The sequence below is a fragment of the Lepus europaeus genome, chromosome 1, assembly GCF_033115175.1.
Source record: "Lepus europaeus isolate LE1 chromosome 1, mLepTim1.pri, whole genome shotgun sequence".
Taxonomy (NCBI): domain Eukaryota; kingdom Metazoa; phylum Chordata; class Mammalia; order Lagomorpha; family Leporidae; genus Lepus; species Lepus europaeus.
This window is the reverse complement of record NC_084827.1, coordinates 153,385,715-153,404,992: the sequence shown is the minus strand read 5'-3', so window position 1 is coordinate 153,404,992 and position 19,278 is coordinate 153,385,715. Positions and strand designations below refer to the sequence as shown.

Here is a 19,278-nt window from a genome sequence, read left to right as displayed (position 1 = left end):
CTCAAATGAAATTCTTTTCAATAGGCTTCAAGTATCTGCCTTCAGGCAGCTTAATGTATCAGCATATTAGAAGCACCACTTCCTCTATCTCTTTCTTCTCATCCAAAGGTAGAGGAAATTTCGGAAAATAATCTTGAGAATTCATTGCTAACTCTTTCTTTCTCTTTTTCCAATGAGAAATGATTTCAAGCCTTATATTATAAATCATATTGGGATAGTCAGGTAACATTATAAATCCCGTATCAAACTGATGCATAATTGTTTGTGCCTTAAAGAAATACCAGTTGAAAATAGCAGACTTATTTTGTAAAGTTTATCTGCCCTTGGTATAGTCATGCTTGGGTTTTAATTTACAGACACTGTTATGGCTTGAGTAACAGAAAACTTACTGCTTGAATTACAATTTATAGAAACAAATGTTGATAATATTCAAATATAAGACATCACAAAATAATTCTGTTATAAAAATCAAAGGGCTTTTTATTTGTTTATAGTCCTTAAATTTTTAAGTTTTTAAAATATTGGGGAATCCAGCATTCTTGCCACTAAAGAGTTTCCCTAATTGTAATCTAATAGGGCAGGGGTGATTGTGAAAAACTCAATCTACAGAAAGCCATAATTAAGAGCAGAATGTGCCTTTTGTCATAAAGGAATACCAATAAAGAGCTATAAGAGATCAAAGAAGATGAAAAAACAAAATGTCCGATTCTCAAGCAGTAACATTTGAGTTAGTTTGGGAAGGAAGCAAAGGATTTTGATAGGTGGATATGAAATGGAAAGGGGGCAAACTCACACAACAGACACAGCAGAAACACAGGAAACAAAAGTCGAGAAGCTGTCGATGTGAACTGCTAATGTGAACTACTGAAAGTTTTAAATTCAAGAATGGAATAATTAGGAAATTTAACCTGGCAACAGTGTGTAGATGGGATCAAAGCCAAGCAGAGATGAAAGGAGAATAGACCATTTAGGTGGATCCTTCAGAAGTCAAAGTGAATGGCAACGAAGAGGCAATTCAGGCAAAGACATCTCTATAATGGAGAATGTATGTTCTGGTTATTGCACAGATACATGTATTCATTTGCCCAGTCTGCCAGAATAGAATACTGCAGACTGGGTGGCTTATACCACAAAAGTGTATTTCCTCATAATATTGGAGGCTGGACGTCTGAGGTCAGGGTGCTAGAAATGTCAGGTTCTGGTGAAGACTCACTTCCTGGCTTGTAGCCACCTTCTCACTGGTCCTTGCACAGTGCAGAGAGATGTGCCAAGGGTGGGCAAAGTTAAAAATCAGTCACCTACCTGTCTGTCAACAATCTCTTCCATTTCTTATACGACCACCAATCCTATTGGATGAGGGACCCATCCTTGTGACCTCATTTAACTTTTATAACCTCTGAAAAGTCCTACAGTTAAACTGGGATTAAAACTTCAATATCTGGATGGGGGTGGGGTGTACAGTTCACAGCCGTATGTGTAATCTATAGGATTCAGAATTGCTTTGGATATGAAAGGCATGGATGAGAGAAAAGGAGCCAAGAGAATTCTGAGGATTTGAGAAGGACTCCGAAATTCATAGAAACAGAGAAGGCTAAAGAAAAATCAGGTTGCTGGTGAAAAATAGAGGATGATAGGCTTTTAAAAACACATAAAGTTTGAGTTTCTGGCAGAATAATAGAAGGAAGGTATTCATCAGAAAACTAATCTTTTCATGGGAAATATGATTTTATGTGACACATAAAAGGATGAAATCAATATTAAAATAAGTTTAAAATTATTTATTTTTGTGATTATATACCTCCACTAGACTACATCAATATAGAGGCAGAAGTGTATGTTCCAAATTGTAGGAATTAGGTTGTCTAGACAGCCCCCATTATTGTATATTTAATGACACTTTGCCTTGACAGGTAGGTATAACATTAATAGAGTACTGGCTGTGTGTAAACCCATGCTGTTTTTAATGAATGCCATATCCTGCGTACTCAGACTGTAGGCTGCTTGGGGTTAGTGACCCACCAAATCCATGTTTATATCTCTAGCACTTAGTGTGGTATATGGCACAAAATCTGGAATCTATAAATGTGGAATGAGTCATTCATCAGAAAAAAAAAGCAGGCTGAGTCATGGGCACTCCAACTAATTTCACCTTTGGACAGTGTATTATTCATATAAAACAGCATCATAGGAAGTTCGGCATTAAGTATTGCTTTTAATGGAATGTTCTGTACTGTGACATGTTTGTTCCAGCTGCCATTCTTATGGCAGCTGGAAGTTAAGGCTTAAGGGTACCAGTTACATGCTGAGAATTGTACCTAATTCACCCATCTACTGTCACAACACTGAAAAAAAATGAGTAGGTGACACAACAACTAGAAAGAATAATGACTACTCACTTAATATGAAGAACTTTCAATGCCTAAATCATGCAATTTGTTATATGAAAACTAGAATATTATTTATAATGCAAAAGCAACCATATTAAGAAATGAGCATTAAGTGTTTAATATAACCCAGGCATTGAACAAAGCATGTCACATGCACTACTGATTTAACCTTCACAAGACCAAATATAATGGAGATATTATTATTTCCAGAAGTAAACTAAGCCTCTAAAGATTAAATATCCTGTATCCATGGAAAAATAAATGTTTATAATTAATTGATACTACATAAATATATATTACTAAGGCAAAGAAACAACACAAACCAGCAATAAGTTGAAATGTATAATATACATACGTGTTTGTTCAGTGTATTTTAATTTTTTTTCATATTTTGTCTTTATGCTAAGACCACAGGTGGATTTTCCTGACTATGAATACCCACCTAAAGTTTGATATATTCAAATTCAGGAAGAAACATGTTTTGGAGAAAGTATAAGAAAAGAAATGACACATTTTTAAAACGTTAAGACACCAGTGTCCTTTAGTTAATTCTCCAGGAATTTCCAATAGGACAAAAATTTTGGAAGATAGCTGTTATGAGCTGAGTAGGACTTATCTCTGCATAACTCATGTAGACATTTAAACTCTTATGTTTTAATGTTAATGGGTGATAGGCTAATGGTGGGGCTTGACCTAATTGTGGTGGCTAGGAAGTGGGACCAGCGGCAAGGTGTTTAGGTAGTTGGTGGCTTGCCTGGGGAGGAGTTCTCTGGAGAGGTTGACTTGAATTCAAGTTCAGCCTATCTCTCTCTCTCTCTTTCCCAGCTCCACACTCGCCATAACCAGCTTCTACCAGACCTGAGGCTATGGGTCACCTGATCCAGAATTGTAAACTCTCATGTGTAAGCTGAAATAAGCCTCTTTAGTTTAGTGTAAGTATTAAAAAGTAGAATAACACAATAGCAGTATTGGAAACTTTTGGTGACATTACTTCAAAATCTGGCAAAAAGGGACTTACATATAGCATCTCATAAGGTCTTTTACTTAAAAAATGTAGTTTATTAGTGTTTTTAATCAATGTTAAGTACAGAAATAGTTTAAGAAGTTAACCAATTTAACATCTGCAATGAAAAATAGCAGTAAGAAGTAAGAGTTATTAGAGAGACAAAGCACAACTGAATAGTGATGTATTATTTAGATAATTTGGTAGCATGTTGAATGATGCAAAAGCCAATATGCTTATTTTTAGCAGTATGAAATCTTTTTACTTACTTATATTATTAGTTGTTTAAGTCTGAAATTTCTCTGAAAGGGTTTTATAGTAGAGTGAATGCATTATTAATTACTAGTTGAAAAGCTTTAATGGTACATCTTCTCGCTAATACTTGGGTTTATGACTGTGATTTGTAAAGATGTGGGATGCACGAGAACCACATATCAGGCAGCATTATGTATCTTTTGTCTAAGAGCTGGGTTTTAAAGATTAACGCCAGTACCTAGATTTTCTTCAATTTGGAAAGTATGCATTTTGCTATCCCTCTCAGAATATCATTTTATCATCTGAGCAAAACTAGATTTTCAAAGGAATGTACAGCTATTGGCAATCCTTAAACAATAAAGCAAATTTTCTCCCCATAGCTCCAATTTCCTTAAAACTTTGTAGAGGCAGCAACAAGCCAAACTGGAGCATTCCACACATTTCTGGAGCCTGAATCAGAGGCTTTCTCTACAGCGAGTCCAGGTGTATTTAACTCCTGCATATATTGTTGTTATAACACAACTCCAGCATAATTTAACAGTTACAAATCTATAAAAGGGGTATAAAAGGATTGACTTTGAAACTACTTATTAGAAAATTTTCATCCATTTTAATATTATTGCATTTCATATTACATACAAGAGATCAAAACAGAGGTTGGAATTTCAGTGGAATTTAATTTTATAATGAGAAATCTTATGTCTGGAATAAATGTAGCTACAGAAAAAGTTAGGGTTTCCTATAAGTCTGTAAGTAGTGATTTAATAAACAGGTCTGCTGTTACTATGTGTTAAATATTAAATATTTTCTTGTATTCCACTATCCCTCAACTGTACTATTCAAACATGCTCCTCTAAAGTAGCACTGGACCAAAAAAATGATAATGGAATTAAACAGCTTTAGTTAACTGTGTAGTATGTCTTTATGATTTACAAATAGGCAGTCATATATATGTATTTATATATATATATATACATATATATATATAAATAGTTTACCATCCTGCATTTAAAATTTTAAGCAAAATGTAACTCATGGTGGTTAAGGGGTAAGCTTATCTATTTCACCTTTAGTATAATTTGAAGTAGAACTGAACAGCTAAACAGAATGTTCATGACCTGATTGTGAACCAAGACACATCTTTTGCCAGGACTTTACTGTAAGGATGTTTTCTCAAGCAAAGAGAGCACCCTTGGGAGTTACTTTCACATTCTTAGAGCAGATGTTTTCTGAATACCTGCTTCATGGCAGGATAGGCATTTCTCTAGGCATTGGGATGTAGTGGTGGTAAGTTATCAGCAAGGGCCGTGTCTTTTGAGAGCTTATAGTCCTATATTTTAACACAAATACTTAAAAGAATGATGACTGCTAGGAAGAAAATAAAGCAAGGGAGGAGATAAATAAATTACATTTTGAAGCTTTCTCCATCCATAATTTAAGCATCAAAAAATAAAGAGGAAGGAGAATTATGGTACCACAAGTTAACTTCCACTTGGTACAACCACAGACCATCCATATCAGAGTGCCAGTTTGAGTCTTGTCTGCTCAGATTCTGATCCAGCTTCCTGATAATATGCCTGGGAAGGCATCAGGTGATGGCACAAGTACCAGGGCCCCTGATATACATGTTGAAGACTTAGATGGAGTTCCAGTCTCTTAGCTTTGGCCTGGTCCAGCCCTTGCTATTGCAGGCATTTAGGGAATAAACTAATGGATGGAATATCTATCTATCTATCTACCTATCTATCTATCTATCTATTTCTTCCCCCATTACTCTGCCTTTCAAATAAACAAATACAACCTTTAAAAAAGAGAGAAAGAAGTACAAGCTGAAATGTCATTTTTCACAACAAGAAAGCTAGACCCTCACCTGCTGCTCTTTCAGAGGGGAACACTTCCATACTTACTGCACTGTCTAGCCTAGTGGTCAATCACATGAGTGATACATTACAAAGTACAAATGTAACAAATTCATGTGAATCCTAGATGTGCACAAAAAAACAATTTGGAGACTACTTTAAGGTTTCAGTAGCATTTCACATCTGTAGGACTTTTAGGTTCTTACACATATATAGTTTTGCTTAATTCTGTAAGCAAATACACCTCTGTTGACCTAGATTTTATTGGCTCTAATTCATCATCAGGCATAACACCTGCTTTCCAATAAAAAGTACTCCTTAGTAATGGGCTATTCTCAATTGTTCACTTGAAGAAGTGTCAAATATCATACAAGAAAATCCAGAGACAAAGGAAAACAAATGACCTACCCAAAGCCTATGAAATATTTCCAAATCATAACACATGCTTCATTCCCAAGCATTTGATAGCATAAAAAAAAAAGTTACAGAAGGTAGGTCCTAAAATCCACCCAAAACAAACGAACTCTTCTTGACACGGCGAAGCCCAATTTTTTTGAGCTTATACCACTGAGAAAATGCCTGTTGGTAAATAAATCTTCAAGCAGCTAACGCAGAGGAAAATAAGCTTTGATGGCAGTCAGGCACACCAAAATGGTGGCCCATGTGACTCCCTTAAGTCAACAGCATTTACCGGTTCTGCAGGTCACCCTTTCACTTCTTTGAGGACTCAGCAGTTGATGGATCCTTTGCCACAGCACTGTTGTAACTGTAGACAACCTTTAGTAGTTAGGGAATGTCAACAGGCATCTCCCTGTCTGTAATGAGTGGTCTAATTACTAGCTTGTGTTGTGTATCTGTCATAACAGCAGTCATGCTACACAATTGCTATTGTGTTTCCATCTGCCACATTTCAGGGTGCCTTTGGGAATGGGGATAGCAGACTTAATTTCTTCCAAATGACATTTTTTTCTCTATTGCTAATAGCTGGCAAGGGACATTCACAGAACCAAGGAGGCATTAGTTTTAGCCAATTCCAAATCAAGAAAGCTGCTATTGTGAAAATGGCAGAGTATATGCACCAAATAAGCACCTATAGATTTGCAGGAGAAAGATAAGACTGACTATAAGGGAGCTTCCCATTAACTACCTTCACTTCTTGTAGTAATCTACAAACCAATGAGCACTTACCAGTAAGCTTAACTCTGTAAGGAGGCAGCTGTGTCTCCCACTGTGCTTAGGGGAAATTTGATTCACTGTCAACAGTCACCACAAGTGGTAACCTCAAGAATGAAAAAATAATTTTATTCCAAATGCAACTGCATTTTTCTCCTTAGGAGAAAAAGAAAAGGCAAGGGTCGTTACCTTTATTTTTTCAAAATGATCTAACTTAGGATGACAGGAGTATCTACAGTTGTCTAACATTCATAAGTACGATGAGCTATAGCACCCTGTGTCTCAAGGGTTGGTGACCTGGGTAAAGTTAAGGGAACTGGCAGAAAATGGAACATAATCTTCTGGAAGGGTTCTGAGGCCTCAAAAAAAATCTCTCAGCTATTTCCCATCTTTCCAGGTTCTGCATGTGTTGTTCAATCTTGCCCATGATGAAAAGATGGACGACAGTAAATGGTGTGTACCCTCTTAAGACAAAACATGATGTGACTAGAAAATTTTTCAAAAGAATATCACAAATGCTGGCATAACCACAAGTCAAATTGAAGGGTAAATGATGATATTTTGTCTCCAATTTTAAATGCATTTTTCTTGTATATAAGTAGGAACTAAAACAGGTAGACTGTACAAACAAAATATAAGTAATTTCAAAGATAAAAAATGAACACCATTTTTTAACATAAGGTAAAAGTACTATTGGATGTTTATACCACCACTAGCAATAAAATAAACATTAAAAGAAGATAAAGTCTTTAATGCTTGGATTTTTCTCTTCTTTAAGTTTATCTCATTTTTCAGTATTTCTAAAGTTATTTAATGAACATGCATTATATCCAATAATAAAAATGTAAGAAGTAATTTTACATACTTTTTTTTGGTGAGGACAGCATAAAATTCTTGCATTAAGAAAAAATATTCTAGAATAGGACATTTCAGATCACTCTTATACTCCTTAGTGTTGTGTCAATAATTTAGGCTTAACAAAGCCATAGGGACACCTTTATGATCTTAGTCCTAAATTCATTGTATTTGCTAATATGCTTTTGTTTCCAAGTTCTAAAATAAGGGTACTAAAATCCTCTCTTACCTAATTGATAGAATTGTTATAGGAATAAGATAAGAGGCAGTCTGTCTAAGGTGGTGATATATTCTGAAAACAGCATATGATTTTGGAAAATATAAATAGCTCTTTTAATTAGACCACCATCTGGTAACACATTAATAGTTAAATTTTATTACTATATTTTATTTGATCTTACAGAAACAAACAAAAATCCAAGCTGGTTGAGATGATACAAAGAGCGCAGGTTATGTGACTGAATTCTAAGACTTTTCTTACAGTTAGTGTTTAAGTATGTCTGAGTCTCACTTTTTCCATCATCAGAATGGATTTAACAATACCTATTTCCCAGAGGTCTCTGAAGACAAAACGAGATTGAGATTGTGTTAAGCTTAGCATATAATGGAGGGTCAACTTTTCATTCATTTTTTAAGCATTTGCTTACTTCTTGTGACTAACCATATATTAATCTGAATACATATTGAGGATGTCAAATGGGAAAGGACAGACATAGTTTTCAGGAAGGCTGCCACTACAGGCTAAAATGTACTAACACTGAAATCAATGATGCTGACACTGGATTTCTGATGGTAATATTATTCCACTGAATATTAAATTTAACTATTCATGACAAATATATGTGCTTTAAAATCAGCACAGTTAATTTACTGACGTTTGACACATTTGCTTGTGTGAATATATTCAAATATCAATACTGTACAACAGCGGATGTATATATTTTTTGACATGAAAGGCATTCTGCCTTCAGGAATTACAATTTAGTAAAAGCGCTAAGATATATGATTGGTCTCTGCAAATATTGACTTTTAACTATTAATAGAAGAAGTATCACCACTAATTCTGCTGTCTTTGAGATTCTTGTCAAGTCACTCAGGCTTTTTTTTTCCCAGTGTATATTTTTCTGTAAGATGCTCCATCAAAAAATTCTAGTCAAACATGTTTATTCAATGGAATGCATTGTTTTGAGAAAAAAAGAAGGTACAGGAATCTTATATACTTTAAGCCACAAATAACTGAACCATCATCAACTCCTCATGAACAAGAAGATCACACTGGCTGTGTTTTACTGTTATATTATAATCTAATATATGCTTAATAACAAAGGAAAGGATAGACTTAGAAGGAAACATATCTGGAGTCTACATACCAAATAAAAACGTATACTATTATCATACTTCTCTCTATTTGACTATTTGTAAAATTATTTTTTATTCATTTGAGAGGCAGAGAAAGAGAGACTGACACACCAACAGAGAGAGAGCACTCATTGCTTGTTCAGTCCCCAAATGCCCATAATGGCTGGGGTTGGCCAGGAATTCAATCCAGGTCTCTTACTTGGGTGGCCAGAACACAATTATTTGAGCCATCATCATTGTCTCCCAGATTTGACAGTGGCAAAAGCCAGAGATCAAACCCACTATGATGTTACAAGTGGATGTATTAGCCACTAGGGTAAATGTCTGCCCTCTTCTCTTGATTTTAAAAGCCTAAAGACAATCTGTCTTCATATTTAAGCAAGACATTTTCACATTAAGTGCCAATTTAACACCTCTATTTTCTTCAATAGCTGAGTTCATCTTTACGAGTGTGTAATCAATTTTATAAGGCTTAGGTAAGATTGATTACACACAATCCAATCCCACTTTAGTCTCAACCACAGAATAGGATAGGTGAATTAATTAACTCCATTTCCAGACACATGATTAATTTTGAAACAGGCCAAGTGATGCTGGTGTAGACACTGATGCACTTTTCCCTTACCCCCATCAATGAAAGACATAATGCCCTGACTATGGAGAGAGGGAAGACAGTCAGTAGACAAGAATAAGGAAACTCAGTCCTTGGGTCTCTTCCTTCATCTCCTTTTTGCTCTTCCTATTTCCTTCTCATTCCTTTTACAGGCTCTGATCCCAATGAATGGAAGTTAAACTCAGTCTCAGAGTCAGCTCCACAGGAATCCAGCTTGTGACACAGACTAAAGAAAGGTTAACTATAAGAAACAATCATGGCAACAATCCTCTAGGTTAATTATAAGTAACAATCATGGAAAAAAATCTGTATCTATCTTATCACACGGAGAGAAAGCCTCTTGATGATATGAAGAGAACAGAGGGAAATGGAGAAAGAACAAGACAGGGAAGAAGAAAGGGAAGGAGAGTAGGAGAAAAAGGGAAAAGAGAAATCAGAGAGAACAAGTGAAGGAAAGAGCAAGAACAAAGTTGAGCTAAAGATCATAATGGTAAACCTGGTTCCCCTCCACCTCTATACAATAAAACTTCTTGGATATTTTAGGTGTCATTGTTGTTTTAGCTTAATATCATTTATTTTTTTTCTATTATTAGGTGAAAGATCTTGATTACAGTAAATAAATACTAATATCAAATCTTACTATTAATTTCAAATGACCCATTTTGGGTTATAAATAAAGCAGTATCATATTTGGGCAATGTTAGCTTGTGACTATAATGTAAATTATGTACCAAAAGTTTTTTTTTTTTTTTTTTTGACAGGCAGAGTTAGACAGCAAGAGAGGGAGAGACAGAGAGAAAGGTCTTCCTTCTGTTGGTTCACCCCCCAAATGGCCGCTCCGGCCAGCGTGCTGCGCTGATCCGAAGCCAGGAGCCGGTGCTTCGTCCTGGTTTCCCATGTGGGTGCAGGGCCCAAGCACTTGGGCCATCCTCCACTGCCATCCCAGGCCACAGCAGAGAGCTGTACTGGAAAAGGAGCAACCGGGACAGAACCTGCGCCCCAACGAGAACTAGAACCTGGAGTACGGGCGCCACAGGCAGAGAATTAGCCTAGTGAGCTGCAGCACCGGCACAAAAGTGTTTTAAATCATCTCAACTGAAGGTATATTTTAAACAATAAATATGTGATTCCAACAATAATAAAGCAATGCTAGCTTGCAATCTCTTTTAGATATTGCCAGGTATCCAGAGACTTAGCCAGGAATTAAACCCTATTAAAATTAGAAGTATAAAAATAAAAATGCATATACCATTACTATTTTTGTGTAGCCTAGAACCTATTAGCATCAAATGAAATAAAAGGCTCCAGTTAGTAAAACCAATGGGTCATGGTACTATGTGGAGTCTATTAACCTAGACAACATCATTATATTCTAAGTTCCAATTGCCATTCTCCTAAAGAAGACTCACTATCAACAGAGTATCATCAGGCCTTTCTCTTAGATATAGTGGTTTTCTAGAGATTTTAAGTTTCATTGATATTCTTTATAAGTGTTCATACTATACTGAAATTCAGGTATTTCAGAATGTACACTACTAGGTAATGAATAGTGAGGAAAATTGTGATACAGTCCAACTGCAGAATAAATTTCCACATGTAAATTAAACAAATGTATGTGATTTATTCAGTTAAAACACAGGAAACAACAAAAGTAACAAAATGTATTTATGGGTTCAGTTGTGGAAAAATCATTTGGGTTTACTACCAGCAACTCAATTTTATTTTGATGTATAATTTGAAAATTTTATAATGTTTTACTGTTATACAAGCTCAACTTGAAAGAAGTTATTATTTACCAAATGTTTCTAAAATATTTAATATGTAGGAGCTAGCATTGTGGCACAGTGGGTTAAGCCACTGTTTGTGACACTGGCATGCAATATCAAGAGTGCCTGTTAAGTCGGCGCCACAGCTCATTTGGCTAATCCTCCGCCTGTGGCGCCATCACCCCAGGTTCTAGTCCCAGTTGGGGAGCCAGATTCTGTCCTGGTTGCTCCTCTTCCAGTCCAGCTCTCTGCTGTGGCCCGGGAAGGCAGTGGATGATGGCCCAAGTACTTGGGCGCCTGCACCTGCGTGGGAGACCAGGAGGAAGCACCTGGCTCCTGGCTTCGGATTGGCGCAGCGCCGGCTGTAGTGGCCATTTGGGGATTGAACCAACAGAAGGAAGACCTTTCTCTCTGTCTCTCTCTCTCTCTCACTGTCTAACTCTGCCTGTCAATAAATAAATAAATAAAAGTGCCTGTTGAAGTCTTGGCTACCCTGCTTCCCATCCTGCTTCCTGTTAATGAGCCTGGGAAGGCAGCAGCAGAAGGCCCAAGTGTTTGAGCCCCTGCCACCTTTGTGGGAGAGGAGGATGGAGTTCCTGGATCCTGGTTTAGGACTGGCAGTTATGGCCATTTATGGAGTTGAACCAGCAACTACTGAAGATCTCTGTCTCTGCCTCTCCTTCTCTTTCTGTTGCTCTGCCTTTCAGATTAAACAAATAAATAGGCTAAAAAATTTAATCAGCAAAATAAAACTTTATTTGTATTTTTTGCTTAGGTAATGAAACAAAGAAGACTAAAATTATTATAGTATATATTCCAAGGTAGTTATTTTCACATCTTAAGGTAGAAATTAGACATACTACATTTAACTACAGAATCTCTGAATTTTTCTGATTTGATAGTTTCAAGTCCTTCTATTCATTTACTTGATTCAGAAAACTTTTAAATCAGCACTCTTATTTTAAGAAATAGAAACTAAGAAAGCAAATTTAACTTTAATGTTGAGTGTCAGAGTTTAAGCTCTTTCTTTAGTGGTCAGCCTTATTAAGCAATTGATTAAAAAATTATCTTCAGTATCATTGTTCTTCTCCATTAAGCAAATAGTAGTGATTTAAAATAAAATTGCATTGAGTATAAATGCAAATATAGTTGCTGTAATAAGGTTTTATATAAGTCCTCTAAATTATTAATATTATCTCAGCAAAGGCTATGCCAACTTCAACAAAAACCCAGAGTTCCTTCTTTTGTTAATATATATAATATCTTGGCCAGTGCCGTGGCTCAATAGGCTAATCCTCAGCCTTGCGGCACCGGCACACCAGGTTCTAGTCCCAGTCAGGGCACCGGATTCTGTCCCAGTTGCCCCTCTTCCAGGCCAGCTCTCTCCTGTGGCCAGGGAGTGCAGTGGAGGATGGCCCAAGCGCTTGGGCTCTGCACTCCATGGGAGACCAGGAGAAGCACCTGGCTTCTGCCTTCGGATCAGCGCGGTGCGCCAGCTGCAGCGCGCCGGCCGCGGCGGCCATTGGAGGGTGAACCAGCGGCAAAGGAAGACCTTTCTCTCTGTCTCTCTCTCTCACTGTTCACTCTGCCTGTCAAAAAATAAATAAATAAATAAATATAATATCTTATAACATGAGAGCTGGTTATTTCTTGCACTATAATTTCAAGAAAATGTTTACTGATCTTAAATTGGAAACCAACGTATTTACACACAGTAGAAAATCTTCATGTTTATTGAAGTTCCACTATGAGAAAAATCATTTGATTTTTTTACATTGAAAATAAATCATATATTTTAGGACATTAGAAATTAATATTCATTTTATCCAGCACTCAAGACTCCTTATTGTTTCTCAATAAGTAAAATGGCTCTAGGGTGGGACACAGCTGGCCCATGGGCCATATAAGGCTCATGAAATCATGTGGTCTGGCTCTGCCAAGGCAACTGCAGGCAGGACTTGAAATTCAATAAATTGAAGCAGGCTAATTTTGAAGTTGATTATTTTGTATGGCTCGCTAATGATGTTATAAATTACAGTACTTGGCAGAAGAAAAAGATCCTCTACCCCTGGACCTTACATTAAAAAAAACAAAAAACAACATTATGAGGCAGGCATTGTGGCCCAGTAGGTTAAACTGCCTTTTGGGATGCCCACATCCCACACTGGAGTGCTAGTTTGAGTTCCATCTCCTTTATTTCTGATCCATTTCCCTGAAATGCACCTGGGAAGCAGCAGATAACAGCTCAAACACTCTGTCCCTATCAGCCACGTTGGAGACCCAGATAGACTCCTGGCTGCCATAGCACCTTGCTGCTGTGGGAGTTTCAGGAATGAACCACAGATGAAAGAACTCCCCTCTCTTTCACTGCTAAATCTATTAAACAATAAAACGGCATGCCTAGGTGAGCTAGCCATTTCTTTAAAAATTAGCCTCAAGCTCTGGAAGAATCTATACAATATACTGATTTTTTAAAGGTTTATTTTATTTATTTGAAAGGCAAAGTTACAGAGAGAGAGAGAGAGAGAGAATCAGAGAGAAAAATCTTCCATTGCCTAGTTCACTCCCCAAATGGTCACATGGCTGGGCTTGGACCTGGCTGAAGCCGGTAGCCAGGAGCTTCATCCTAAACCGGTGCCCATGGGGATGCTGGCATTGCAGGCCACAGCTTTACCCAGCACACCACTATGCTGGCCCAATATACTGACTTTCATTCCATTTACTTACAGTGACTATGTCCCGTGGATATATAGGTAACTCCTCTAAATTGAGGACAAATATCCTGATAGCAATTAAAATGCATTTAGGTAATTAAAACTGAAGAAGAAAGCAGAGACATACCAACAAAAATTTAAAAAATGAAGATAACAGGCACTGCAAGTTGATATTTTAATAATGTATGATAAACACCAGCAGAAACTGAATTATTTACACATGCCCGCCCTACATTTGGATAGGGAACTGTGCAACAAGAGAGTTGAGGTGGCTGTGGGGTGCTGGGTGTCCTTTACACAACCACAGTCTCTCTTAGCACTCATGTTTCATGTTCTTCTGCAGAGAGGTTTTGTAAATCATATTTCAAATATCCAGGTACATTTTGAGATCCGGATAGTCCTAGTCATTTGCCTTTAGTCAGAAAAATAGCTAATAATGACTGAGGCCATACTGTATGCCAGGCACCCTTTAAATGCATTAACTCCTGGATTTCTTTTACTAAACATAGTAGAAGATAGCATATTTTTCACAGAGAGTAACGTGTAAGGGTCACCTATAAGGTCATGATTAGAACATTTTCTGGACTGCTTGATTTTAGGGGCCAAGTTCCTAAGCCCTGTTACAAGTGGTTGTAGCAATAATGGCAGGTTTACCCTGACATGACTTCCTGTTGGCTTGCTTGTTTTGTTCTCTTCTCTTCACATGCATGTCTATCTGATATGAGCAGCAGTCCTTACAAAACTTTGGCCTAAGAGGTATTTTCCTGATGCAACAGAGTAAAAGTAAACCAGCATTATTTTTAGCATTTTTTTGGTCAGACTTCTCAGGGTGGAGGGAAGGAAAGAGGAGAGAGAGGAAGAGGGAAGAGAGAGGAACAGAAAGGGAGGGAAAGAAGAGGGAAAAAAAAAAGTAGAGACAGACTTCAACATTGATTTAAACTCTTTGGTTAAAGAATAACCTAATGTTGTTTTTTGCCCCTCATTAACATAATTACATACAGGGGTTTGGGCATACAGAATGTCTCACATTTTGTGGCTGAAGCAATGAAAAGGGAACAATTCTTTATTTTGTCATTTTAAGTTGACTTTTTTTTTCATTTTCAATTCTCTTTATATACAGAAGATCAGTTTAGCACATATCAAGCAAAGATTTCAACAGTTTGCCCCCACATAGCAACACAATGTGAAAAAACACTGTTGGGTAAGTTGACTTTTTAAAGCTACAGCTATACCTATATACATGGCAGTTTGGTGTCTTCATATTTGGCTTTGGTCATTTTCAGTTTTGGTCATCTTTTTATTTTGAAATACTTTAAGACTCATTAAGAGATTATAAAAGTAGCACATTTTATTCTCTTCACCCAGGCTCCTCAACTCCTCCATCAATTGTTTATATTTGAGAAGGTGAATGGATCACTTTCCCAGTTTCCAAATCATCTGAAAAGCACAGAACATAACGTCACTACAGTATCCAAGCTCCTTCGTTAATGCCATCAGCCTGCAACGCGCCTCGCTGAGAGACTCCTGAAGAAGTTTTGGGACATCACGGACAAACCTGGCCTTGAATGCTAACCTTGCTGAGCAACCTGCGCACGCACAATTAGGGCTGCATCGTGGGTGCCCACAAAACTTGGCCTCGTTTGAAAAGAAAAATAGCTCAGCCAACCTTTGTGGTGAAGATTTTGAAAGCTTAACTGAGTTCAATTAAAACCGGAAAAGGGAATTGCCTTAATAAATGCAATTAAAAATAATCTTTGCTTTTGATTTTCCTCAAAAGAGCTCACTTTTCTCAAATGAGGGAAACACATTTGGTTTAGTATGAGAGAGATGAATTGTAATAAAGAGAACCTAAAAGGCTTTGTATCAAGACAGATTACTTCAAGAGCAATATTTAGGTGATGGGTTAAGAGAACAGCTGGCACAATTAAGGCCTGAGTGTGCACCCTGTGGTTGAAAGAAAATGAAGAGCATTTAATCATATGGACGCCGTGTATTTTTCAAGAAATAAAACCTCCAATGTTGCTTTTCCCAGACCAAGGTTAGTGAAAAGCTCTGAGACTGTTTTTATTACATTGGGATCTCTGCCCAGTTGTAATTGCCATTAGGGAAATGGTGGGCTCTGAGCAGCATCATATATTTCACTTTCAGGAGAGCTGGTGGAAAGGAGCAATGCATTTCCTAGTTTCAGCCTGAATTACAAGCATAGTAGATTTTTTTTTTAAAGTAAACATAAATTGATGGGAAGATTACAGTAGATTTGGCTGTTTTACCTCTTTCTGTAGATATACCTCTTTATCAGCATCTGTGTACTGAGATGCTCAATTCCAAAATAAGGGAAAGGGTCCGAAGTCTGAAGTCAAAGGATCTAGGTTTTGAATGGCTGCTATCACTTCCAGATGTACAGGACTCTCCATTCAAAAATTAGGATTCACAATTTTATTCTTGGAGAAGGCCTCAGCTTAAAATTCATAAGGATTTTAAAAGTATTTGTTTCTTTCAGAGGTCCTTTCTTCTACCTTGGATGATAAGAAATTCATTTTTCTGAGATAAGAAGTCCTCACCATAATAAAAGGCCTTCAACCCGAAAGGATGAAAGCATTTTGAGTCCTATTAAAAGTGTTCTGTGCTCTGAGCGAAAGGAACAGGGAGCTTTGTCTACTAAAAAGGCAGCATGTGCCTACTGACCTCCCATCATGTTTCCTAGAGGAAAACAGACATTTTTCCTGGAGACTCCTCATAGGACTGGGAATATTACTATGTTGTGACACACCTTGTTCATGTGTCTTGCAGTTAGGTACTATAAAGATATTCCATATAAGTGGACATCAGTACTTAGTATTAAATATAAATGCATTAAAAACAAAGAGGATGTATAGACACAGAGACTAGTATTTTGAATTTATTAACAAGCTAAAAACTATAGTTAATATAAGTCTAATTTTATGGATACTCATAAAAACAAATAAATTATTATTTCTATTTAAACATAGCAATATTGATTTAGCCCCTAAGATATACTTCACTGTTTACCATAATTTCTGATAATACATTTTATAAGGCGTTTCCTATCATATAAACCTTTAGATTAAGTAAGAATATACCTTTTAAACATTTACTGCTAAATAGACACTACAGTTTTTTCCCTTAGAGTATGGATGCAGGAAAGCATCTGGCCCTAAGTTCAGAGTTGTATACAATGGTTTCAATAAAAAAGACAATACAGATTAGAAGCTGATTTTACATCCACTGACTTCTGATTTTTCTATGTGTATAAATACATAGTAAGATATTACCTCCTTTATATAAACTTCATGACACAAGCAAATTGCTTCACTGTAATAGATTATACTGAAAGATACATAAATACAAATCCATTTTCTCATCTGCAGGACCAAGATAAGGAACAGAACTAAAATCTACCCCTGCCATACACATAGAAAATTATTAGGTACGTAAGAAATGCTTTTCACTCACTCAAGAGTAATATTATAGTGAAAAACCATCACTTGCAAACAAAGTCTCTATGTTAAATTATATTTCAAATTACATATGATAGTAATAAGAGCATAAATAATGATCAAGTTGAACTTATAAATGCTATTGTTTGAATTGAAAAAATTATCTAGACTCTCCTCATGTCTGTTTATAGATTTAAATTATATGATTACATATATTGTATATATATATATATATATATATATATATATATATATATACAAGCTTAGGAGTAATAATTCCTATCTATTTTCCTCATTGTAGAAAAATATTACTTTATTTCTCCAAAAATCACTCATTTTAAGCTTCTTGTAGTACCCCTTTGTCCTAGAATTTTGAAGATGTAAAATTGATATTTGTCATCTATATGCATATTCAATTGTTGTAATATGTGCATACATATATATGTGTGAGGGTACTACCAGAAGTTTGTGCCAAAATGCAGTTAAAACATAAGTTCATTTTGAAGCAAAGAAAATTGTAAACTGAAATTCATGTAAGGTTTTTCCATAACATGCATTTTCCAAGGTCTTTTTGAAGATCTCTCATATGTAAAGATCTCAAAATTTCTGTAGCAAATGAATTTTCCCTTTATTTACATTTTCCCTGAATTTTTTGAGATATAGGTGTGTGTATGTATGAGTAGGAGTATCACTCCCTCTTTCTTGTAAAATACTAATCTTCAAGCTGAGGGAATATGAAATGAAATGAGAAACTGCGTATTTCTCATAAACCAATATTGAGAGTTCTTTCCCTATAGGCTATACATTCTTCCTGAGCTTATTGGAATAATTAAATAATTATTTCAAAAGTTATGATTGCCTTCCTATTACCTTATATTATATAAATTATATAAAAGATTCATAATTTTCACTTCCTTTTTTATTTATTTATTTATTTGAAAGGAAGAGTTACAGAGAGGTAGAGGCAGAGAGGGAGAGAGAGATCTTCCATCTGCTGATTGACTCCCCAAATAGCAGCAACAGTCATAGCTGGGACAACCCATAGACAGAAGCCATGAGCTTCTTCTGGGTCTCCTGCATGGGTGCAGAGGCCTAAGGACTTGGGCCATGTTCCACTGCTTTCCCACAAGCACTAGCAGGGAGCTGGAACACAAATAGAGCACCAGCATCCATGTAGGATGCTGGCACTGCAGGCGGTGGCTTTACCCGTTTCACCATAGCACTGGACACCATAATTTTCACTTTTTTAGAAAAAAAACCCTGTTGTTAAAGCATATACAATAGCCACTGTCTTTAGGCACTTACCACACACGACTCCACCAAATGGCAGTGATTTCCTAACACTTAGACTGCAGTCAAGTTGCTGGCAAAGATCAAGCCACAGATCAGTTGGAACCAAAATTGCTTTGGTTCCCCTTGTGGCAGGCAGCCCATATCTCAAACTGCTCTAGTGTTAGCCACTAAAGAGAGCATGTAAGGTAGCCATTTCTGAAGTTTGACTCCTTTGATGGGTACAATGTCAGGAAATATCATGAATCAGTAAGCAGAAGTAGATTCTCAACTAGTTAAACCAAAAGAAATAGACAAGGACCATATGGGGTAACTGAATACAGAAAGCTGGAAATATTATTTTCTCTTACAGAAATCCTAACAGAAATCATATGATGCTATATCCAAAAAAATACATGCAATAGAACAGAAAGGCATAAATACATGTTTATTCATTATTTAAAAGGTATTCTTAGAGTAATTCATAATTCCAGCTTTATTCTCTGATATATTCTAATATTTGACTAGTTGCTTAAAAACTAAGGTCTTTATCTTAAACAACTGATA

The 19,278-nt window shown here is 36.4% G+C and overlaps 1 protein-coding gene across 14 annotated transcripts in view; it reads right to left on the bottom strand.

The window, feature by feature from the left end:
• MAP2 (microtubule associated protein 2) overlaps positions 1 to 19,278 on the bottom strand; it is a 318,054-nt gene that overhangs the window by 237,477 nt on the left and 61,299 nt on the right. The window lies entirely within an intron of this gene.